This window comes from Amblyomma maculatum, chromosome 1 (genome assembly GCF_055883805.1).
Source record: "Amblyomma maculatum isolate TAMU_Amacu chromosome 1, ASM5588380v1, whole genome shotgun sequence".
Lineage (NCBI taxonomy): Eukaryota > Metazoa > Arthropoda > Arachnida > Ixodida > Ixodidae > Amblyomma > Amblyomma maculatum.
This window is the reverse complement of record NC_139344.1, coordinates 74,315,301-74,341,908: the sequence shown is the minus strand read 5'-3', so window position 1 is coordinate 74,341,908 and position 26,608 is coordinate 74,315,301.

The following is a 26,608-nucleotide window of genomic DNA, read 5'->3' as shown; positions in this document are numbered from 1 at the left end:
TCTCTGAAGATGCTGACCAACCAAATCCAGGGCACGCCCCTCAGGTATCGGCATCCAATCGAACACATCACTGCACTGATGGTCTGAAGCACTGACTGGTCCGGCATTCATTCGTTGGGCGTGATCACTTGTTGGCGGGAAAAGCTTGGGAACGGCGAGGAGAGGAGGTACATTTCTATTCTTCAGCAAAGAAACCACAGGCTGGTTCTGACAAGGGGTTTTACTTCTCAGAAACCCGAGTGCACGTGGCGCCGCATAGTGCTCCCAACATGGTCCCTTTTCGACAATTGCAAATCTTTCCTGCATTCCCGGGAAATCACTTAATGGCCGTATGAGTCATGCTCCTTTCTGGTCCTGCACGTCAGCGGACATGTCACTCTGTCGTCTCCTTTGGATAGGAGGCATTCATCACTGGAGGATAGCACTTCTCGACTGGAAGGGTGAACAAAAGAAAGAAAGCACTTCCTGCTATTTCCCTCAGGGGGACGTTTCTTTGTGTTTTTCCAGACGTTCTCTTGACAGGGTCAATTTGGCATTTGCAGGTTGTCCACAAAGCAAAACATGCTTACAAAACAGGATTCCTGGAAACAGGCTCACTTAGAGCCATTGGACCATCACCACATATTCACAAAACTTATCCATGCCCACAGGCGAACAATAGAGCGCGCAATTGCGGATGCTTGGTCGTAACAGCCTCCTCCCCCGCCAGAAGAGTCTCGGAGGGCAGCAGTCCCAGCTGCTGCATGAAGAGACGACTTAATGGCCTGCACGTGAACGCTTGAAGCTCGCTGTTGCTTGTCGCGTTGTCTTGATTGTTGTAGGCCAAATTGATCGAGCTGTCTGAAACTCAACCACATGTCGAAGCAAGCACTCGGCTCCCGTCTGAAGAGACCAGGTCAAAGAAAACTGCCATTGTTGTTCGAGAAAAGCCCACTCTCAAGACGTTCAGGACCCACGTATTCCTAGAAAACCAAACGTGCTGCTTTACATAGTCACACATATACAAGCGCACGAAAAAAAAAACAACCTGATTATCAATTTGGATACATGGTGAGGAACATCTCGGACCGCTTAGAAAGACCGGCTAAGCGCGTCCGCATTCCCATTTAACTTCCCCTTTTTGTATCTTATTTCAAAATTGTACTGCTGTAAAATCAAGCTCCACCTAAGAAGGCGACTGTTCTTCGATGTCGCAGTTTGCAGCCAAGCCAGGGGACAATGGTCCGTCTCTACGGTGAATTTGGCCCCTCCAAGATAGCACTGCAATTTTTGAATGGCCCATACAATGCAAGCGCACTCTTTCTCTGACGCGCAATAAGCCCTCTCTCTAGAACTCAGTTTTCTGCTCAAGTAGAGCACGGGGTGCTCATTACCGTCGTCATCTCTCTGGCAGAGAACAGCACCTAACCCTCGATCACTGGCATCACACTGGACCGTGAATTCTCGGCCATAGTCTGGAGCTCGCAATACCGGACGGCTAATCAGCACAGCCTTCAGGTTTACGAAGGAGGCTTCCTTTTGTTCGTCCCAGACTACATTTGTCGGTTCTGTCTTGCGGAGAGCGTCGGTCAGAGGGCTAGCCAAAGCTGAATAGTTAGGGATGTAGTGATTGTAGTACCCAGTCAGACCCAGGAATGCTCGAATTTCCGTCTTCGTGCTCGGCCGCGGGTAGTCTGCTACCGCAGAAATCTTAATCTCGCTGGGTTTCCTGAAACCTTGACCTACATTGTGACCCAAGTAGTCCACGGTCGCCCTTGCCAGGCAACATTTCTCGGCCTTTACGGTTAGTCCAGCTTGACGCAAAAGGCTCAGTACAGCTCTTAGATGTACCATATGGTCCGCCCATGAGTCGGAAAAAACCGCAATGTCGTCTAAATAAGGCACCGCGAATGTTTCACACCCCTTTAAAATCCTATCCATGAGTCGGGAAAAACAAAATGGAGCATTTTTGAGCCCGAAACTCATCATTGTTGGCTGGTAGCTGCCCGTCGGAGTGACGAAAGCCGCGTATCTGCTGGCGCGTTCAGTGAGCGGTACTTGCCAGTATCCTCGAGTAAGGTCCAGCGTAGTCACATATGCCGCTCTACTGACCTGTTCTACTCTCTCCTCAATATTCGGAATAGGATACACTTGATCCCTGGTGAGAGAATTTAGCTTTCGGTAGTCTACCACAGGCCTAGGGTCTTTACCTGGAGCTTCTACTAAGATCATAGGCGAAGCATAATCGCTTTCCGAGGGTTTTATTACTCCCAATTCCAGCATGCGAGTTACTTCCCTATCCAGAATTTCTCTTTGCCTTGGAGAAAATCGGTAGCACCTTGATCGCACTGGCACGTCTGAAGTCAGCTCAATATCGTGCTCAGTCAAATCAGTTCTGCCTGGCCTGTCCACGAAGCAGGCCTCAAACTCTGTTATTATCTCGCCCAGATCGGACAGCTGGGATTTCTTTAGTTCTCCTCTCTGCTCCGTCTTTTTGAGAAGCTCCTGAGCGTTGCTTCCTTTTCCGCTGAGGCAAATCAAGTTGTCCCCCATCTCCTCGGGAAGGTTTAACGTTAGATTTACCACGGCTTCCCTCTGCACATAAGGCTTCATAAGATTGCAATGATAAATGCGCACTTCTTTACGCCTACCGGGAATTTTCACTGCGTAGTTAGTGTTAGAAAGCTTTGCAACGACTTCAGCCGGTCCTTCCCACTGTACTTCGAGCCTATTCTGCCTTGAACTTCTCAGCAACATCACCTGGTCCCCGATACAAAACGTCCTTTGACGGGCTGTCTTATCATAGTACACCTTGGAACGAGCCTGGGCTGACTTCATGCTGGCCTCAACGAGTTCCTTAGTGTTATGTAAGCGATTCAAGAGGTTCAGAATGAATTCTACTACTGTTGGGTCTTCTCCGCGCCCCTCCCAGGCTTCGCGCACCATTCGCAAAGGTGAGCGCAGTGACCTTCCGTACACCAACTCGGCTGGGCTAAATCCAGTGGATTCGTGCGGCACTGACCGCAAAGCGAAAAGCGCTGCAGGCAGGCAGGTATCCCATTCGCGCTTGTTTTCATAGCACAGTCCCCTCAGGACTCGTTTGAGAACAGAGTGCCATCTTTCTACGCTGTTGCTCTGCGGATGATGGATCGAGCTATGCACTACCTTAATGCCGCATCGCTCGAGAAATGAGGTGGTGAGGACACTCGTGAAAACGCTACCCTGATCACTTTGGACCTCGGAAGGGAATCCAACTCGTGCAAACACTGACAGCAGCGAATCCACTACACTCTCGGACGTCACCTCGCGCAGCGGAACAGCCTCTGGAAATTTCGTGGCTGGGCATAACATAGTGAGGATATAACGGTACCCTGACTCTGTCACAGGAAGTGGCCCAACTACATCTATTACTAACCGGTGAAACGGCTCGGTAATGATTGGTACTAACACCATCGGAGCTTTCCACTTATCTTGCGCCTTTCCAACCCGCTGGCACGTGTCGCATGACCGTACAAAATTTTCCGTGTCCTTAAAACATCCAGGCCAATAGTATTCTTGCAACAGCCTCTGCTTTGTTTTCTTTATTCCAAGGTGACATGACCACGAGCTGCCATGGGAAAGTCGCAGTAAGTCTCCGCGATACTTTTGGGGAACGACTAATTGGTCCCGCTCTACTCCGCGCTTATCCTTGAATAAGCGATACAGCACTCCCTTTCTCATCTCGAAAGAAATATTGTTTGCTGTCTTAGTGGCGCGGTGGCGCTCCCTTATCTCCTGTATCTTGGGATCATTGGCTTGCTCTATAGCTAAGTCCTCTCGGGTTCCACTTAAAAGTCTCGTGAGATTACTAGACACTGGCGGCAAGAGGTTACTCTCAAGAACGTCCTCATTCCGCGTCTCATCAAGCTCCCTTTCAAGTTGACATATCTGAGATGCCTCGCTCTCAAAGTTTTCTGACCTGCTATCTTCCGCATTTACCACTGTTTTAACTGCCGTTTCCTCCGCTGTGGATTTTTCTGGAATGAGCAGTGTAGCTAGTTCTCGCGCCTTTGAACGTGTTAAGGCTTGCACAACTCTGTCTCCGAAAAGGATGCCCCTCTTTCGCAGCAGCATGTCCGATTTGTTGGAGAACAAATACGGATAGCACTTAGGAAGCTTTCCTGAAACGGCAGCCTCGGTTGTTAATTCGCCGAAAGGGCCCTCGATGACCACGTTCGCGATCGGCAAGCACACACTCTGTTCCTCAACTACCTGTCGGATCCATGCACACTGTCCTGTATAGTCGGAAGGCGATACATACGCCGGATGGACAACATCCATCGTTGCGGCCGAATCGCGCAGTACCTTGCAAGGCTTCCCGTTGACTACTAGGTCATGCAGGTAGGGTTCTAAAAGCTGCATATTTTCATCGCAGTCCCTGACATACGAGAAAGCAATCTTTTCTTTCCGGCAGTTGACGGCAATGTGACCCTGCTCATTACACCTAAAGCATGTGAGCGGCTTCCTAGCCTCAAGCTTATTCTTTGTGTTCTGCACGTTGGTCACTTCCCCACTTTTCTCACTGCCGTCCTTTCTAGGGAATTTGCCTGAAGAAACCTTCATTTCTTCGTTTCCAACTCTAGCAAAGTGCCTTTCCTGACGGTTTTTCACACTGAACTTGGGATTGCGGGGCCTATCCACTGCTGGGTTGCTGAATTGTCGGCGCGAAGCATACTCCTCAATAAGTTCGGCAGCTTCAGTTGCCGACTTAATTTCGCCTCGGTCCTGTAACCAATTTCTTTCTTTTTCTGGGAGGCAGTTATAAAACTGCTCCAAAAGAATTCGCTCGACTACAGCGTCCCTATCACTGTAGGAATCTGTGCTCTTTAGCCACTCGCCCAAATTGACTCTTAAATTGTACAGGAATTCAGGGTAACTCTCGTCCCTGGACTTAGTAGCGTTCCGAAAACGTTGTCTGAACGCCTCGGCGCTAAGCCTATACTTTCTCAGAAGGCAAGCTTTGACCTTCTCGTAGTTGTCCGCGTCCTCCTTGCTTAGCCGCGCGACAACCTCCGCTGCCTCGCAGGGCAGAACCGTCAATAATCTCTGAGACCAAGTGTCTCGCTGGAAGGACAGTTTTTCGCAGGTTCGCTCAAAGTTAGCCAGATACAGACCGATATCCCCTGATATCACATATGGCTGCATGTACTTTGACATCTTGAAATCTGCCTCCTTGTTGAGAAGAGGCACCGCTAGCTGGGGACCATTGCCCGACCTCTTGCTCAACTCTAAGTCTAATTTCCGGAGCTCAATTTCTTGGTCCAGCTTTTTTGCTTCTCTTTCACGCTTCTTTTCCTCTTTTTCCCACTCTTTCTGCTGTCTGAGCTGTTCCTTTTTTTGACCGACGAGGTTCCATGCTTCACTGAGCTCCTCATCATCGGTTCCCAGATCAGTGATTGCCTTTATAATCAAGGGTTTTCGTGCCAAACCACTTGTATCAATTCCCAATTCCTCACACAATAGCAACAGGTCCGGTTTCTGCAGCTTTTGTAGGTCCATGATCGCTCCGAGTGTCGGCTACTTCCAAAACAACAGTGCAAACTACCAAACCTAAAGGCGTTTCAACACTTTTTACCAGTTCTAAATTCTAACCCTGTTCTAGAACCTGGTCCACATCAGAAGAAAGCCAAGCACTCACCCACACATGCGATCGATGTTCCGAGCTGCTCTCTTGTTGGCCGATTGTTGCTCCTGCTTGTTGCTTGAGATGCCACCTCCGATCACCAGATGTTGTGGCTTGTAGCTTCAGATCCACCTCCAATCACCAGATGTTGTGGCTTGTAGATTCAGATCCCACCGCTGCCACCAGTTGTCGTGACGCTGGGGCTACGTCGACCCGGCCTTCACTTGGTAGCGTGCAGAGACTCGGGGTTGAAGAAGGACTGAATCTTCGAAGTTGGTGAAATATATACCAGCAGGTTTAATGGCACTTTGTGAAACTTATTTACAAGATTATTTACATAAAAAAGAAGGGTGCATCAGCAAAATGGCAAGCGTTAAGAGTTCATAGCGAGAAGCGTCTTGGATGAGCCGTTTACCCAGGGCTCAGAGCGACATTTCGTGCTCTGCAGCGTCCTTAAAAACCCCCTATGTCCAGCCCCTCTCTGAAGATGCTGACCAACCAAATCCAGGGCACGCCCCTCAGGTATCGGCATCCAATCGAACACATCACTGCACTGATGGTCTGAAGCACTGACTGGTCCGGCATTCATTCGTTGGGCGTGATCACTTGTTGGCGGGAAAAGCTTGGGAACGGCGAGGAGAGGAGGTACATTTCTATTCTTCAGCAAAGAAACCACAGGCTGGTTCTGACAAGGGGTTTTACTTCTCAGAAACCCGAGTGCACGTGGCGCCGCATAGTGCTCCCAACATGGTCCCTTTTCGACAATTGCAAATCTTTCCTGCATTCCCGGGAAATCACTTAATGGCCGTATGAGTCATGCTCCTTTCTGGTCCTGCACGTCAGCGGACATGTCACTCTGTCGTCTCCTTTGGATAGGAGGCATTCATCACTGGAGGATAGCACTTCTCGACTGGAAGGGTGAACAAAAGAAAGAAAGCACTTCCTGCTATTTCCCTCAGGGGGACGTTTCTTTGTGTTTTTCCAGACGTTCTCTTGACAGGGTCAATTTGGCATTTGCAGGTTGTCCACAAAGCAAAACATGCTTACAAAACAGGATTCCTGGAAACAGGCTCACTTAGAGCCATTGGACCATCACCACATATTCACAAAACTTATCCATGCCCACAGGCGAACAATAGAGCGCGCAATTGCGGATGCTTGGTCGTAACAACTTACACAGGCGGGAAACAGAGAGCGAGAGAAGAGGATTGAATGCTTCTGGAGATTTTCAGCTGTAAGATGTCACATCCTCTTTACTGTTGCAGAGGTCGATGGCTGACCGCAATCTACAGGTATCGCAGAAAACTAACGGCCACTGAGGTATCCTTTGCGACGCGGCTTGCGCCACCTGTATCAGAAAATATCTCTACGACACCCAGTTACTAAGTATAAGCTCCCTACACAGCTACACACCTATATAAATCCACATACATGCCCTTGATGTAAACGTAGTAGAAGACCGGAAAGATGGAAAGTGAATTCATTCATTCATTTTTGAATTATTGAATCAAGGCAAGGTCGCGGTTCAAGCAAGTACCTTATCGTACTGTCTTCAGGCGTATTTTACTTCTTTCGACTGCATGACTCCTGGCTAGCTCGTTCTGTACACTTCAATTTTAAACAAATAGCGATGCGCACTTTAGCGTTCACTTTTAAGTGATAGGCCTTACACATTTCTGACAGTACATTTGCGCATGCGCTGTAGAACACTCTTCGACTGTCGCTCTAATTAGCTTTAGCCTAGATTTGTTTTCAAGTGTAGATATGGCATAAACTACTGCGGATTTTTTAAAGTGAACTGCAGTTAACATAAGAACGATTCCAAAATGAATGAACGAATGAATGAATAACTTAATGAAATAAATTATTATAATTAATAATTATTTATTAATTAATGCGTAAAGGTGGGGCATACATTAGGGTTTTTTTACCTAATGAATCAGTAGTACCCCTAGGGCTCAATATTAATCCCCTTGCTTTCTTATATATACGTGAGCGATCTAACCGATGCAGTAGGCAGTTATATCTATACGTCGACAATACGGCTATTGTATCCTGTGCAAGTAATTACTCTGATGCAATCAGCTGCTTGCAAACCAAGGTAATTAAAGTTATGGACTGGTTCACTGCTAACTCAATCGACATCAACCTTAATAAAACAAGACTGGTATGTTTCCATAACGCGATGAAAAAAATATATTTTCCATTGAAATCATTGTTCCTTCACACATCATACTGCGATACATGCACTGGGCATCCAAATAAATACGCATCATCAGTAAAACACCTGGGATTACTTTTTGACAGTTACCTTTTGTGGCACTCGCTTTTGTCTTACTTGTGTAAAAGGGTGCGCACAGTTTGGATTGTGCAATGTGTGATATCGCATGCCAATCTCCGCGCGAAAAAGTATTATCTATGACAGGTCATTCTAATGTTAAATGGATGTCTAGAATTTCTTTAATTTTGAATTCCTTCTTGTGAAGATCAGTATATGATTTGTGTGTAAACAAAAATGCAGATGTTTTAAAGCTGATGAACTCATGGAACTTCAACTTCTTGATGGTTGACGCTATTGAATACTTTTGGAACTGCAATTGTATGACACGGTATGTTCCAGCCCGCTGCTTAAGACCCAAAGAACCGTACGTGGTCCCTAATACTGCTACCAAATGCGGAACAACAACACATCAATATTATGTTCCTGCCATAATAAATAAACTGCCGGCGTCCGTCTTAGATGCCAACACAAGATATGAGATTGAGCAAGCAATCAGAGCTTCAAAAGTTTAAAATAATGTTTGTTTTACCTTTTTCGCTAAAGCTTTGCGCAGGTTTCTGTAACCTGACTGTCAGGCACTGTCAGACAAGCACACTGAGGCTTTGGCAGGCCTGCTATCTGTATTTTGTATCCATTATTTCATAATAAAGAATATATTGTATTGTATTGTATTGTGTTTATTAGGTTGTATTTTATCCTACTGTATTGTGTTCATTTGTTCATTCATTTTGTCAAGTAAGATCTTCGGATCACAGTATCCTACTGCTGATAGATGACGTAGTAAAGTGGCTTACTCCATCTCTAGTAGTAGCGAGCCAAAATGGAGCGGGCGTGATTACCTCCCGGGGCAACATACAGAGGATCGCGCTTGTTGATGGGCCGACAACGCGAAAAGTGATTAGGTGGTCGCTGCGTACTGCGCGTGCAATACGCATTAATGTCGGCCGCAGCTCTTCGCTCTCCGCACGGCCTGATGAAGTCTTGGCGAGTCTATCATCCCGCAAATACATATCCGTAAGAGTGTGGAGAGCAGCTAACGCCGTAACGATGTTTTAATGAGCCATGTGCGGCCCTCAATTTGCGGTCACTCGGGCTCTCTGAATAAGGCGCCCCTCAAAGGCGATACAAGGACGATCTCTCCACGAGCTCCGCCCGGCCTACTCCCGCACCGTGGGGCACGCGAAACGTTTTCATAGATGGCACCACCCCCCGTGGTGATGCACTCCTTTCATCAAAAAAGGAGCAGAAGCTCTCACCATGACCGTCGCAGCGATCCAAGAAGCGAAACACCACCCTATGCCGGAAAGATGCGCAAAGCTGGTACGTGGAGCCCGAAGAGATTGACGTATACGCCGCTAAGTTATGGTGACCTTTAATCTGTGACGGCTAAAAATGGCAGTTTATTTCGCATTAGTATGAAATTTTGGTGTTGATGTTTGTCGTACAGTATGAGAGGCAGACAGAGGACAAAGACACAAAGGTACAAAGGGTAACCAGACATACGCCCGGGTGGCAGCCGTACACGTGGGATATAAATGAAATAAAATGAATATAAATGATGAAAAACCTAAAGTTCTGTTCATTGGACATGGCCAAGGTCACGGCCGTAGGCAAGGTCGCAGTTTGAATAAGCACCTTATCGTACTCTCTTCACGCGCATTTTGCGCCTTTCAACCGCAAGACTCATGGCTATCTCGATCACTTTAAGTTTAAACAAACAGCGATCCACACTTTAGGGTTCGCTTTTAAGTGATAGGCCTTACACCTTTCGAACAGCATATTTACGCCACGTGCCGTAGAACACTCTTCGACTGTCACTCTAATTAGCTCTATGCTAGACTTGTTTTAAAATGTGGATCATGCAAGGACTACTGCGCATTTTTTTAGAATTGGACCGTAGTTAACGTAAGAAATATTCCAAAACTTCGGAGTGTTTTTAAAGATACTTCGGGGGCTGCTTTACTCCATGGAGTACTTGTCGGTGTTGACTGCATGCGCTGCACTTTTCTTCGAATATACTTCCTCGGCCCTCTCCATGAATAACAAGCAGCGCATCATCGTACATGCATGCCGTAGTGATACCTGCTATCATACAGAGATACACAAAACTTTTCTCCATCGAAATTTACCTGTCAGTCATGTGTGAAACGGGATGTTTGTTAAGAAAGAGCCCCTCCTACTTCGTATCTTTATAGCCCAGACGAATCCTCATTCCCCCCTTTTTATTTCTAAATATGTGCAAAGGCGCCTGAGAAGAACTGAGCAGGCATGGCTGTGCAAGAGCTTTACTGGAAACATCCTGTTCCCATGCTCTCTTTGCACTCCTGGCAACAGAAATGTCGCGCATTATCACCTTACTGGTCTCCTAGCTTGTTAGCGTCCAAACATTTATATAGCAGCCCTCCTAAGATACATATTTTACCTTAAGAGTGTTTTTTACCTTTTGTATATTTAGCAAAACTCTGACTACTATGCATGAACGCATACAGGAGACCGCTCTGATGTTCCATACACCGATTCTTCTTGGACTAGTTTGAGGCAGCGGCGCCGCAGCTTGATCCAGAAATCGTTAAAATCACGAATACACCGCAATGATGTAGTTTGTTCAAAACCTCTAAAAGGAACTAGCCTTGAAGTATCCGCACATTCCAACCCGAACCGGCAACAGTGTCTCAAGGGCGAGAGTTCGTACCTCATCTTCACTGTAAATGCCGCGCGGGTCGGGTGGACCGAGGCTCGAGCGCAGGCTGACAGCGATTATCGTGTGCAGAACATCGATCGTTCACCAGAGAGCACCCATTAGACTTGGCAAGGTCGAAATTGCCGACTAGGCTATATTCCGCTAGAATGGCCACCCGAGTGGCGAAGACCTCGAAAAGTTTGCACCAAGAGCATCGTGGCGAAAATGGGAAAACGCGCGAAAAAACATTGTGCGAACTACCGACCGCCCAGACGTCGACCTACACCTTCTACATATCTGGGAAGCCCTCCAGGTAGATGAAAAAGATGAGAAATCGAACACTCAAACAGCGCATAACCAACGTCACTAAGCAGGCAGAAAAATATACGCGGAACAACTCAGCAGGCAGAAATAGAAGTAGGTCAGCGACCACCTCCAGGGCACCCTTAGGAACCGCAGGTGACATGCGAAATATTTTTTACTTTAATTTCTAATGAGTTATAATTCACGCAAAATAATAATGGTTCTAATTTTCCGTCGGCCTATACCACAAATAAAGATGAGACATATTCTTATATGATTTCCTTTATTTCAGTTGGCTTCCTCTGTATGGCTTGAATTTCATCAAAGTGTGCTACCCCTGAACAGCCGCAATACAGTAGTTGGCTGAATTTATCGTTCACTGTCATCTTATTGCACCGAGTTTTGTTCGCATAGAAATAATGTTTGATATATTGACAACAGAAAACAAAAACATAATAATATGTGGTGACATAAATATTAATATTCTTGACCGTAGCAGTTCATCCTGCTCAGAATATGTGCAACGTATGCTGCATTTTGGCATTTCTTCTCTAATGCTTTCTCCTACTCGTTCTGATTTTTTATGTTCAAATACATTAATTGACCACATATTGACTAATACGAATGCAGATGACACAGCAGGAGTAATAGAGTATACAAATACAGATCATAACCCCATTTGTTTATCTCTAGAGTTGAAAAAGAAGAAGGCCGTAAATAACCATACCAAAGCATCATTTAACTATGAAGAATTTACCGGTTTAATTCATAAAATATATTGGAGCTCCGAAATCGGGGGGGGGGGGGGGGGGGAGGGGAGGAGGAATGCTTAAATAAGGCGTTTGAGCAGTTTTCGACAAAGAATGCCTCCTGCATCGATCAATGCACCAAGTTTATCCCTACCATGCGGTAGTTTCGAACACCACGAAATCCTTGGATTACCATTGCCCTAGTCCATTCTATTAACAAGAAAAATAATTTGCACAGAAAGCTGAAAACACAGCCTTTTATTACTGCTTTGAGATGTAGAGTGCGAAAATATTTCAACGTACCTTCCTCAGCGCTGAAACCTGCAAAGCGTAACTACTATTATGACCGCATTTTAAAAAACGGAAACGACTGCAGGCGCAGCTGGCAACTTATTAAACAATTTCTCAACAACGAAACTCGCGAAGCAGGCACAACAAAAATAACATGTGAAAATAGCACCTATAATAACCCCAGCGAAATTGTCAATGCTTTTAACCAGCACTTCAGCTTTTCTATCAGTTCACAGGCCGTAACCACTTTACCCTCTTTGACACGTTGCTCCCACACTTTTTACTTTCGTGCTACATCTGCAGAAGAAGTCCACCAAATGATTAAATCACTCAATACAACCGGTGTTGGATTAGACTCTATTCATCTCTCTAAAGTTAAGCTTATCTCCGAAGACATATGCGCAATTCTGGCAATTAATAAACAAGATATTTAAAGCAGAAGTTTTTTAAGATTGCCTTAAGGTTGGTAAAATACCCATTTTCAAGAAAGGCGATCGAACAACTTGTATCAACAATTACCGTCCCACCTGCATCCTTTCTTTTTTCAGCAAAGTCATCGAGAGGCGTTTTTTACACACGGCTAATGAATTACCTAAGTACGTTTAAACTTTTATCTCGTCGACAATTTGGATTCCGACCAGGCTATTCTACCGAATTAGCACTCATAAAGTTTATTGAAAGCCTGAAGCAAGCCATTGACAACGGTTTATTTATTTATTTATTTATTTATTTATTCAGTGATTGTGTTGGATCCATTTTTATTGATCTAACAAAAGCTTTCGACTCAATTAAACAACACATTCTTGTTCATTAACTAGAATTGTTTGAAATCTCCGGCCCACCCTTCGAGTTTATCCGCAGCTATTTAAGCAAGTCGAACTCACGTTGTTCTTGTAAATAATACTTTTTTTACAATTCAGGCTGTAAACGAAGGTGTTCCGCAAGCATCGATACTTGGCCCTCTACTCTTCTAAATGTTCATTAATGATCTGCCCGTTGCACTAGATTATACAAATTGTATGTTATATGCGGACGATACAACCATTTATGCTTCTCACAGATCCACCGCCACACTTCAGCATATGCTTAACATAGGTCTTAATAACATTACCAAGTGGTGCAAAAATAACAAGTTACAAATAAATCGCCAAAATACGACTTTCGTGCTATTTCACTCTCCTTTCACTTTCATAAATATTCTTCCTAGAATAACGATTGATAACCCCGCGCTGCCTATTTCAGACACTTCCAAGATTTTGGGCGTAATTATCTACAATCATTAAAAGTTCGATCACCATGCTCAATCGCTCATGCATAAAGTTTCGTTCGGCATTCACATCATAATAAAAATCCGTGAATATTTTCAACCTCCCATAATACGTTCACTATATTATGCCTATACATCCATAGTCCCCTTAACTACTCTTTGTCTTGCTGGGGAAATATATATTACACGCATATTGAAAGTCTTCAACGCCTCCAGAATCAAGTCATCAGGCTCATGTCATTCAGTTCATTCCAATCACTCTCTACCGCACACCACAGCTTGAACATACTTCAACTTCAACATTCATTCAGCCTAAAATTGTCCATAATTATGTATAAACAAATAAATCATCATTCTCATATTGATCGCATTACCAACTAGATTGTAAATACTAATCCTACCAGATTTAAACAGCCCAATAATCTTCTTTGGTCAAACGTCAGGACTAGTTACGGAAAATGTACTACCTAGTTTGCCGGCATATCCTACTGGAATTCTTTACCTCCAGAAATTGAAGCATCGCATACTGTTCACTCATTCCATTTCCGCATGAAATAATATTTAATAAACATGTTACATAGTTAATTTTCTTCAACCGTTATAGCTCACTTTTGAATGTGCTATTTTGTCTGTTCTATGCACTGAAGTTTATTTTGTGTATATTTATCTTCTTTATTTTTATTGGTATATATTCTAGACGTTGTTTTGTAGGTTGTACTTTTATACTGATTACTTGTTACACTGCTTCCTTTTTTTTTTTTTACATTTTCACCTCACTTGCTTTGTTCAGTCTTGTATACTACGGGACCTTCTTCTGTACAACTCTTACTGTTCTCTTTTCTTTTTTTATTTTAAAATATAAAATAAATTTGACACTTGAACTTTATATACGTCGTAAAGAGTCCTTTATGAATGGATCCCTTTTCTACTATAGTTAGAATGATCACAGATCGCCACCTGCGGCGTTTGCATAAATACACGGTACAGTTAAAAAATATTTTCTGCGGCGAATAAAAAAAATGTTGGAGTATTAACACACTTAAAGTGGGTTGGACGGGCGGAAGCTTTTGCGCCCAGAGGAAAATTATCGAGACGAAAACGTGCAATACACAGCGTGAGCGCGTTTTGCAGCCTGCACGCGATGCGATCGAATGCGGCGATAGCTACGACGTTCCTTACTCGTTTCCCACTAGAAATATCGGGGGTTGAACCCACTCCGCTTTGAAGGTATTTTTTAACGTAAAAGCCTACAGGCGGACATACCAGTGGTAGATAATTTTGCTGGGCCCTATCCGAGGTTAAACCTGGATACACCGATGATATCGTGTTCAAACGCAGTTTCGTTTAGTTTGGTTCATGGGGTTTAACGTCCCAAAGTGACTCAGACTATGAGAGACGCTGTTGTAGAAGACTCCGGAAATTTTGACCACCCGGGGTTCTTTAACATGCACTCACATCACACAGCCCCCCTAACAGTTTGAATTACCAGTACCGGGACACGTGGACTTTTACATCACGATCTGGAGTGCCCATCAAGAAATAAAATACAGTATATCTGATCCCAGATAGAGCACACTTTGCACATACCGAGCAGTGCATAACCCGTAATGCTGAAGGGACGTTATTTCATATTTGCTCTCAGTACTGCATCTACCATAACGCAGCATATAGGGCGAGTCAGCAAATATATGTGATGAAAGGGAGCCAGCGGACAGAAGCAATATTCCGAAGAAGCAGACAGGACACTGTGATCCCGCGTGCTACTTTGAAATTTGTTTTGCGTCATCTGACGCCACCTACAGTGCATCGTTATAAATAGTTCTACTATAATTTTTCAGACTAGAAAGCAAGAAAAATTTCCGAATCTCGGCCGCTGACATGAGACGGCTATTAATTGAAAATAAGGACTTTTGCAGCAGCAGGAAGTTGTCTTTTCGCGAGCAAAAAGACGATTACCTATAATGAATTAATACTGATAGGTCAAAAGAATAACTGCAACAGAAGCATACAAGATAAACCATGCCCTCTTTGATCACTGTAAGCGCTTATTGAGTGCATAGTCCATGAACTTATCTCTATTACGTTCCTTCAGAAAATCTTATGGAGCTCACGTAACAACCCATAGAACTTTTCGAACCAAATTTATCTAGAGCGAGATGCAGACGTTTTCTCGGTGCAATTATACTCACGCATGTATTTCTCCTCGCAGGCATGAATTGAGAAAGTATCCTTAAAACGCTCGAAAAGGCACTCTTTGCCACTGGCTCTCTCATGGAAAAGGAGACGGCTTTGTTTTCTTTCATTGGACAAGCAAGGCATGAGTTGGACAACATAGACCAAAAACCTTGATTATAATATTTTAAAGCTGTATACGGTTAAGAGCTCGGGGAGAATAAGCCGCGTTACAACGTACCTGCCGTCACTCTAGCGCATTTGACCATTCTGGCAGACGCCAGTAATGGAGACTAATGCAGGGCTGCGATCGAAGCTTCACTGCTAAACCTGCTGTGACAGCTGCTGTCTCCAGTGTTGTCAGATCATACTGCGTCTGGAGAGGACGCGCGCCATGCTCTGAGCGGCTACGTGGCCCAAAGAAAAGAAAGTGCCGTTCTCCTAGACAACAGCAGATAAAAACAGCTGACGCAGATATCAAGGAGAATATATTTACCCTTGAAGCGTGCCTATATCGTTGAATGCAGTCGGAAAAAAAAAAAAAAAAAGAAAAGAGAGGAAGAAAATATTCTGAAAGCGCTAGTAACCTTAGGTCTGACAAAGCCAGTGAGGATAGCGAGCGTGCAGAGCTTCAAAAAAGAATTCCACTACTTGGCAAGCCAACCCAAAGCATTGGGATGAGAGTCATGCGTCTTGACGTAAAGGACCGGAGAGCCGTCGCCCTACAATGGGAAACCACTTATCTCTAATGCGAAGCAGCAGCGCATCGTCCCGCTTGCAGCGCAATTATACACGCGAAATGAACCGGCCCGTACAACACGCCCCTAGCAGTTAGTAGCCCTTACAACGGCTCTGCGAACAGTGGGCCGCCGAGTGTGGCTGACCAGAATAGAGGCGAGCCGCTCAGTGAGCACCGCGTCAGCTTCCTAGTTGAGCTAGCTAGAAAGCGAAGCGACTCGCGGCTGTGCACATCCTTGCCTATAAAATGCCAGCGATGAGCTTTAGCCAACGCCTAATGATGCTTCCGTGCATCATGAGACTCAACAGCGACAGTGGTTCGACTGCCTCGGAGGTTTTCGCGAAGATGGCGCTATAGGTATACACCCTCGCGTTGGCGGCCTCGACAGGTGTTTGAAAGGATTCAACCGACGGCAACACAATCATCTGGCGGATCGGCGTTGTATGATGCTTCGAGGAGTCTAATCTTTGCGTAGGCGCGAATATCTTGACTTGAAGTGACTTCAACGGCGCAAGGTTTTTGTTGCCCCGGCCCTGAAGTCAGGCACCTGCCGTCGAACTGGTTTTCGGAGCGTTTCCTTTAAGCGGCCGGCCTTTGATAAGCAGAAAACAGCGCCCCAACAAAAACTCCCGCGGTGCGCTAGTAGTTCATCCAGATTAGATTAAGCCGTTGATCGCGGATTTCATCGCTATATGCTCCGGACTAACCGCTGTAGACGCGGCGACGTGAATGCGTGATAAGTCTCGCGACATTTCCGTTTTGTACAGGCGCTCTGCATAATGGCTTATTTTGCCTTCAATCGCGGCAGACTGCGCTCCCGGCAGGGAAAACATAACACACGTATGACGCGTTTCCTTCGTCAGGTCACCGGAATTTGCGTTGCAGTAAACACTGTACATACACGTCCTCTAGCAGCACCAGTTTCGTGAAGTAAGAGGCTCGAAATGAGGCGCACTCAAAGCTTCGATTCCTGAGCGAATAAATAACATGTTGCAAATTTCTGCTTGGCAAGGCCTAAGGCTTGAGACCTTCTATAGGTAATGCACGCAAACCACTTCAGATACTGCAGCATGCCGCACGATCGGTTCGGGAACTTAAAGGTAGCTGTTGTACTAAAATGTGCCTCGAGTGCCCAGTGGAATAAACGCATGATTTCCCGAATAAACCGGCCATTGTCCTTTGCAATGGTCTTCTGCAAGGTCTTGCTTGATTTAATGAATCGCTTGGTCCTGTCATATCAGGCTAAAAGCAGTTTCCCTAAATCAGAATTTGCAGCCTCGTTTTCTCAAATTAATGAGGAGAGCATCGTGTGAACATTTGCTTCTGCACTTGATTGTCCATTGCCTACGAATTTTTCCTCACGACTGCAAAGACGTCAGTTACATCGGCGCCGGGACTCTCCGGATCCTGTCTTAAAATACCAGATTTCCGAGTCGTACATAAGACAAGAGTGCACTGTATAGGAACGATTAGATGCTGACGATAGAAAACTGCGTGAAAGTTAGCTCTGTTCCGCTTAATAAGAGCCGTTAGGCACCTGGGTACATGGATAAAAGAAGGGCATTTATTATTTAGCGGTACAAATTTCAGCAGTAGTAATCCCAATCTAATGAACGAAAACATGGTGCTTGAGCGGACAATTGAAGGGGACTGATAGCCTATAAACGATGCAGATTTTTAGGCATCAGCTTGCTTACTGTATGTCCAGTAATTTACAATAATGTACAAAATGCGGTAGAATCCTATCCACCCAAGCTGAACGAAAGAAATAAATTCTTTTGAAACTTTGAATAATGCGATTTGAATGTAACATAGCTGGGGCGGGAAACAAGGCCAGCGAGGAAGAAGTAATGGTGACACATATTGGTGAATATTCGATATTAAGGAACAAAAGTATCACTTATTAAAGGTGCAAGTCTTTGTTTGCACCAGCTTTCATACGTAAACCCTTAATTCAATACTCTTGCTGTTCACAAGTCACCATAGCGCTCACTTTTATGTTCAGGCATCGAAAACGAAGGCATCTTTTAGCACTTTAAAAGCCCTGCAACATTTATTTTATTAAATCAATCGATCTGCATTCAAAGAAAGAAAGAGAGAATTTTAGCACGCAAAGCACATATACTAAATGTCGAGAAGAAAATACAATCCTCTGCCTTGTGTGAAAAAAAAAAAGAAATCTGTAATAGCAATAGTAATTACATGCACTAAAAATGCAATAATGAGAGAAACTCCCGCATTTTTAAGGAACCAACATGTCTATATTCAATGTGCAATCATAACGCTCTTTTTATAAGGTGAATGTTTTAAGAAGTAGAGGCTCCAGAACTACTTCTTTGCCAGTGCTAAAGGTCAATAACGCGTAAAAATACCTTTATCTTCAATTATAGAGTCATTTATTGACAATGAAGGAACTGAAAGTTGATCTTCATCCAGAAGGACGAAGACTAGCCTTGACAATATCTCTCGTTCAACACCAGAATCAAGTTTACCCCGACCCTCTTGTTCTAGTGAATGGCTCAGTACCCCATGGCTCGCTGCCACCAAAACCATAAAACGGTATAAAAACAGCCCCGCTATCGACCCTGTTATTTGTGAAGAAATTTGAATATAAGGAACGGTCCCATAAGCAAGAACAGCACACAGCCATTCCCCTCACTTTCACATGCGATTCGCTGACGATCACCGATTCTTCCTTCGGCATTTCTTTTTTTTTTTTCGTATTGGCTCCTTTGAGCTACCAATTGTTTATTTTCTTTCTTAATATTCAGTGGCATTTAATATCTTTGAGCCTCGCAATAATTCTTCATTCTTTCGTTATTAACGGCGATACGTTGAATGCCACGTTCACCAGAAAGTCTGGCGTCATGAGCGAAAAATTGCGAGGATGACTGTAGCCAGTAGTATAGTTGCTTTATGACATTTCAAAGGCTAATTCAAATGCGCGTTCGTTGTTGGCGCACGAACATGTTAACAGGAGCTGCCAACTCGGGTGTCTCCTTCGAGATTTCAAGGTAAGGTAGACTCTCCGGGTCCTTGTGTCCCGAGTCAGGCAGACCACTCAGATACGTTCGCACGGCGTCTTTAAAGCTGCGCTTATTGTTGGGTGGTCTTTAGCATAATGTGGCAGCTTATAATTGTATGCTCAAGGGTATGGTGAGATAACAGATGAAGAAATCAAGGAATTCGGGGCTAAGCGAGCAAGAAAGTGCACGTACGAGGACCCTCAGGGGAAGTCGCACACGGGAGCCAATAGCGCTGTCCCATCATTCCGTTAAATTGGTGCAGCTTAAGAGTCACCTAAATTTCCTTGGCCCCCATTAGCAATACTGTGTTGCGTAGAACTCTCTGCCCTAATTAGCATGCACCCACACGATAACAGTCTATGTAGATAACTTGGGTGGCGCACAACCATTCCGGACCATGTGTAGACAACAATATTTCGACTACTGCAATTTATCACATCAACAAAAGCTCCAACTAGATTACAGAACTTTATATTAACATATTCATGGCCATTTAAGTCAGTGTTAAATGTTATCAACTTATTACTGACTGATTCAAAATTTATTTTTGTGTCAGTTATCCAATTAATGGCTGTTATTGCACAGGGTGTGCCTACCTAAGGAAACTTAGAAAGTAAGTTATGCACCTGTGTCAATGTTTGTCAGTGCATGACTGATTGATGTTGTCGAAGTGTTTATGAGTGTCGAGGAATTAATGAAATTCTTGAAGTTGTATGCCTGAAGTAGATGTGTATAAACAGTGGTACATTCGTGTAAATTGCGTCATTGCTAATGTCCCCAACGATTGTACCTTAATTTTAGAGCATCAGCTCTGCTACTCGAGGCGCAACTTCGGATTTCGCCCCTCTGGGTACGAACTGCCTGGAGTGGGAGAGAGACTGCAAATTACTTTCCCCAAAATTAACTGAAGCAAACAAAAACATTTGAAAAGTCGCGCATTATGAAAGGCCGTTGTGAGCCTGAACTAAATAGGTGTCCACAAAAATTGAGACGAATACTGCGCTTTCCTCTCCCCAAAAGTCAACTTGGGCACAAAATATAAAAAAAAATGACGTGAAATAAATAGGTGGAGTTGAAGGCGCCATCGCGTCTACTCTTAAGGCGAAGGTTGAGCGCCCCTCTAGTTCAAACCGTCAAACCATTTCCAACCTTGCTAAACCATGAAAAACTAAGCTAAGCAGAGCTTTAGGTCGCATAAGTGGTACATCTAAGTCATGCTTAAGCTCCTCCCCACATTCATTTTTGTAGTTCCTGGCTAAGGATAACAAAACTATTTCCAATTTACCGAAACAAAAAATGGTGAAACTTGAGCTCGGAGGTCGGTAGACAATTCCATTCCCTAAATGATTATTGCCAACACAGCTGACACGAAAACGCGATTTTCGTAGCTGCGATATTGTCGTATGACTAGAAATTTTTATTTTCTCGAACTTTCTAATCCCGTTTCAGAGGTCACTAGGATATCAAAAGACTCTGCTTGTTCCATGCCGCGAACACCGTTTACAGAGACCGTTGATGCACCTCGCGCTGTTCTGCTGTCCCACTTTACACCCGCCTCTAGACCTTCATCTTCACTATGGAGCCTGCATCAACCCCGTGTGCTTCTTTCAGTTTCCGGCATCAGAAAAACGGTCGAGAGCTATCGCCGACAGAACTAAAACAAGTAACTCTCGAATACTTCCATTAGCACCATGCAAACCATTTGCACGTCTACACCGACGGTTCAGTAAATACCGTGAGTTCTTCAGGCTCCATGGTCATCCCCGCTAGGACTACAGAAATAAAAGTTGGAACAGTTCACCGGACTTCAACAGCCGCGGAGCAGACCGCTCTTCGTGTCGCAATTAGGCATATCAGTCAGCAGAGCCCCCAGCCGTCGTCTATTTTCACTGACTCCAAAGCTGCCCTGCAAGCCTTACAAGCGGCTCTTTGCCGTGGAGCCCACGAGTAACTCGTCGCGGAAATACGAGAACTTCATCACTATGCATAAATGGAGGACATGACATCATCTACCAATGGCTTCCAGGACACAGCGGCATAGCGGGCAAACTCCGTGCACACGAGGTCGCGCGAACCACCCACCAAGACAGCGATTGTATGTTGATCCCCTCTTCCAGGGCAGACGCAGCGGGCAGGCTTCGCGCACTTGCGCGGGAGCACACGCTCGCCTTGTAGAATTCTGGCCTGTTTGCGAACTGCAGCTTAAAATCCCTGGACCCTGACCTGAAGCTCCGGCTTCCACCTGGCCAACCCCGACGTGAAGAAACTTTGCTATGTCGCCTGTGAGTTTGTGCAGCGTTCACAAACTCTTATGCTTTTGTGATAGGTATGGCAAATAGCCCTGCTTGTGCAACATGCGGGTGCGACGAGACTATAGGCCACATTCTTTGTGAGTGCCCTATTTACAGTGCCGAAAGACAGTGTCTCTGCCGTGCGCTGGACCGTCTAGATGGACGCCCACTGACAGAAATCAAGTTTCTAGGTCACTGGCCGCGGCGATCGTCGGCGGTGAAGGCCTCCTATGCACCGCTCCGCTACACGAAAACCGCGGGCCTGATCGATAGGCGTGATTTTGCTGTTATGTGGCGTGATATGACTGTGACGTGATGTGATGTGACGTGATATGGCTTTGATGTGACTATACCGACTTCATCCATCCCTCTTTTACTCATCACTTTTATATCCACTGAACCCTTTCCCTCAGTGCAGAGTAACAAACCAGTTTCTATTGCCGCTTAACCTCCCTGCCTTTCCTCCTCCTCATATTCCTCCTCCTTCCGCTTGTTCCACAATTATTGAAAGTAAGAAACTCAAGTTTTTTGTTTATCTTGTGAACGTTGCTATAAAATATGAATATGGTTCCTTTTCTTTTCTTGTGGAGGCCATTGAAATCTCTAACCGGTGTAACTATTATTGTTATATTATTTCGCGCTATAAGGCGCTGGTTATTTCTTCTACATCAGCTTCGTAGGTCACATGGGCCGCTTTTGATTTTTTCGTTTTCTAAATAAATACTTCTCTATCGGACACCCATTGAACTTCCAGCGGTTGGAGCGTTAGAGGTGGATTGCCTTCCCCCAAATTATCTTATCTTCCAGGAATATATGTTCTTTGGCAAGTGTAGGATTGCCGTTCCTACAGACACAAGCCTCTAGACGTTCACTGGGGTGTTTTTTTGCATTAAGCAGGAATCTGTATAACTTAGACCGTGAGGTAAACCGGATGACCACATGTAGCTACATAATATGCAACTTCAATGACATGGCTGGACAGTTATGCGGACAAACACGCAGCGATTGTTTCAACAGCTTTATTAGGAACATCACCGTCAGGAACAGCTTCGTTAGCTTTATGTAAGCAATTCCATCAGGCTGTTTCATGGCCTTCAGGTCATGGTGTCTTTCAGTTTGGGGTTGTTCCCATATACTATAGTGTTTCAGCTCATACTTAGAAACGGATTCTCTTTCTGGCACTTATGACCCAGTTGTTTTTCATCACACCATCGAGCGCAAGACCACTCTGTAACTCTGTAATGTTCACAACATGGTTGCGCAAAAACACTTGGTAGTGGTTGGTTGGTTGGTTTGTGGGGTTTAACGTCCCAAAGCGACTAAGGCTATGAGAGACGCCGTAGGGGAGGACTCCGGAAATTTCGACCACCTGGGGTTCTTTAACGTGCACTGACATAGCACAGCACACGGACGCCACTCCGTTTCGCCTTCATCGCCGAGGCCGGGATTCGATCCCGCATCCTTGGGCACAGTAGTCGAGCGCCTTAACCGCTGCGCCACTCCGGCGGGGCAAAACACTTGGTAATGTTGATCTGCAACTTTCATACATTGTAATGCTTGTATCTCGTCGAAGTCTGAAAAAAAGGTGTTTTAGTTTCCCTTTATTACGCAGCCGGACAAAACCGTTGGGCTTCCGAGCGCCGAAGATCAAGTCAGCATTACTACTAGTAATAGCTAGTGCTATCGCCGCTTCCTCTGACTTGATCTTCAGCGATTCCAAAACAGCCATCCGAAATTTGGCGAGGGGCAGAATATCTGTCACAGCGGCGCGATTGCTGAATCGGGCCACGGGGCGAGGGACTACGGAGGCGGAAATTGTCTGGGTACCAGCACACTTTGGGAATCCTGGGAACGAGACGGCTCACATGAATGCTCGAGGTTTCGTCAGCCGAGTAGGTGAGCCGGACGTTCCGGGAAGGTCTAGGAGAGATGGGCTGGTATCCTTTCATGACATTACTAGTCATTTAAAACTTGAGCGGAGGATTTACCCACCCCCGGACAAGCAATTGGTGAAGGCGCAGGAATGCGTCTGGCGACGATTGCAGACTAGATGTTTCTTCAACCCATACGTGTTGAGCAAAATCTACCCGGACATTCAGCCGGAGTGCAAATGGTGTCGGGAATTGGCAACCTATGACCACATATTATGGAGCTGTAGCATAGCACCGCCACCGGCGGATATTACGCGTGATCCTTCCCTCGAGCAGTGGGAGGCCGTGTTGGCCAGCTCAGACCCGGTCGTCCAGACCAGGGCCGTGGAGTGGGCCACCCAGGTCGCCGTCAGCCATGGGTTGATGGCCATCTAACACGGAACCATCCATACATGCTCTCTGACGAAAATAAAGTTTTTCCATCCATCCATCCATCCGAGCGCTGGAGGTAGGCGGCGACGTCGAAGTTGTTCTCGTCGTCGACATTTGGCGACATGACATAGAACATGATGGTAGCCTCCACACCGCGGACGAGTCTAAGCGGTGTCATTTCTGTTGTCAACTGCACTGCGGTGTTGTACGCGGAGACCACGTAAGGCAGGATGACGTCCCACGTCTTGTGCTTTGTGTCGACGTATATGGTAAGCATGTCGGAAATGTTCTTATTAAGGCTTTTCTTGAGGTCGCTTGTCTGCAGATAGTGTGCAATTGTCCTCAAGTAGCTTTTCTAATCGTAGTGCAGGACGTCAAAGAAAACCGAACAAAGTTTAAAGGGGAGCCTAAGTTCGCAAGCAAACGCTTTGACAAGAAGACGTATCCTCTTCTGGACGGCGTGGTGATCACTGGTGGTGTTAGCGTTTGCTTCCGAAGAAGAAAAGCAAGAGAGACGAAAGAAACTAAGTAAAGATAGGAATCAAAATATGTTTCTTTGCAGGATGGCTTGATTCAGTTTCGCATTGAACGCTATTCCCTCGTTTTTTATTCTACAACGCTGACGCCGTGTCTAGCAGAATCATTCCAACTTCGGCTGTTGTGCCATTCAGGAAGGTCTTTGATTCCGCGTACCGACTGAGGTATTCAGACACCACTATTATTCACTTATTTCGGGACGTCAATGTCAGAGGAGGACCGAGTTAGCCCAAGCTATAGCACGATGAAATTGTCTTGTTTGTCGTGCGAATACCTTCAGAAACCCTGCCGGCTTGGTCGGTGGCGTCTCGCATCGCTGACACTTTCGTTAAGATTTTGTATGCTGTGTGACATCAGCGAATAGTCACGATCAGTAATATTTGTCTTGAATGTGGCGTCTGGTGACGGTAAAGCGGAGATGCTCAGCTGTCGGTTCGCCGTGCGAATCCTGCGGATTTGTTTTTATTGCGTTAGCAATACTACGCCAAGTTTCAGCCCGCCGCCTAGTCTCGGGAAGGGCCACGTTTGACCTTGAGCCGCAGCCGAGCTGAATACGGCTTTAACAAAGCAGTGAACGTGCCTCAGTGGCCTATAGGGGTAACGTGAATGCCAGTATCCTGGCAGGCTGATACTGATAACCGTCTCATGTGAAACGAAAGACCCAAGTTGGCAGCTCCTGCCAGCCCATATATAAAGTTAACCAAGCCGTGTGAACGTGCCTTGGTGGCCTATGGGGTAACGTGAATGCCAGTATCCTGGCAGGCTGATACTGATACCCGTCTCATGTGAAACGAAAGACCCAAGTTGGCAGCTCCTGCCAGCCCACATATAAAGTTAATCAAGCCGTGTGAACGTGCCTTGGTGGCCTATAGAGGTAACGTGAATGCCAGTATCCTGGCAGGCTGATACTGATAACCGTCTCATGTGAAACGAAAGACCCAAGTTGGCAGCTCCTGCCAGCCCATATATAAAGTTAACCAAGCCGTGTGAACGTGCCTTGGTGGCCTATGGGGTAACGTGAATGCCAGTATCCTGGCAGGCTGATACTGATACCCGTCTCATGTGAAACGAAAGACCCAAGTTGGCAGCTCCTGCCAGCCCACATATAAAGTTAATCAAGCCGTGTGAACGTGCCTTGGTGGCCTATAGAGGTAACGTGAATGCCAGTATCCTGGCAGGCTGATACTGATAACCGTCTCATGTGAAACGAAAGACCCAAGTTGGCAGCTCCTGCCAGCCCATATATAAAGTTAACCAAGCCGTGTGAACGTGCCTTGGTGGCCTATGGGGTAACGTGAATGCCAGTATCCTGGCAGGCTGATACTGATACCCGTCTCATGTGAAACGAAAGACCCAAGTTGGCAGCTCCTGCCAGCCCACATATAAAGTTAATCAAGCCGTGTGAACGTGCCTTGGTGGCCTATAGAGGTAACGTGAATGCCAGTATCCTGGCAGGCTGATACTGATAACCGTCTCATGTGAAACGAAAGACCCAAGTTGGCAGCTCCTGCCAGCCCACATATAAAGTTAATCAAGCCATGTGAACGTGCCTTGGTGGCCTATAGAGGTAACGTGAATGCCAGTATCCTGGCAGGCTGATACTAATAACCGTCTCATGTGAAACGAAAGACCCAAGTTGGCAGCTCCTGCCAGCCCATATATAAAGTTAACCAAGCCGTGTGAACGTGCCTTGGTGGCCTATGGGGTAACGTGAATGCCAGTATCCTGGCAGGCTGATACTGATACCCGTCTCATGTGAAACGAAAGACCCAAGTTTTCAGCTCCTGCCAGCCCACATATAAAGTTAATCAAGCCGTGTGAACGTGCCTTGGTGGCCTATAGAGGTAACGTGAATGCCAGTATCCTGGCAGGCTGATACGGATAACCGTCTCATGTGAAACGAAAGACCCAAGTTGGCAGCTCCTGCCAGCCCACATATAAAGTTAATCAAGCCGTGTGAACGTGCCTTGGTGGCCTATAGAGGTAACGTGAATGCCAGTATCCTGGCAGGCTGATACTGATAACCGTCTCATGTGAAACGAAAGACCCAAGTTGGCAGCTCCTGCCAGCCCATATATAAAGTTAACCAAGCCGTGTGAACGTGCCTTGGTGGCCTATGGGGTAACGTGAATGCCAGTATCCTGGCAGGCTGATACTGATACCCGTCTCATGTGAAACGAAAGACCCAAGTTGGCAGCTCCTGCCAGCCCACATATAAAGTTAATCAAGCCGTGTGAACGTGCCTTGGTGGCCTATAGAGGTAACGTGAATGCCAGTATCCTGGCAGGCTGATACTGATAACCGTCTCATGTGAAACGAAAGACCCAA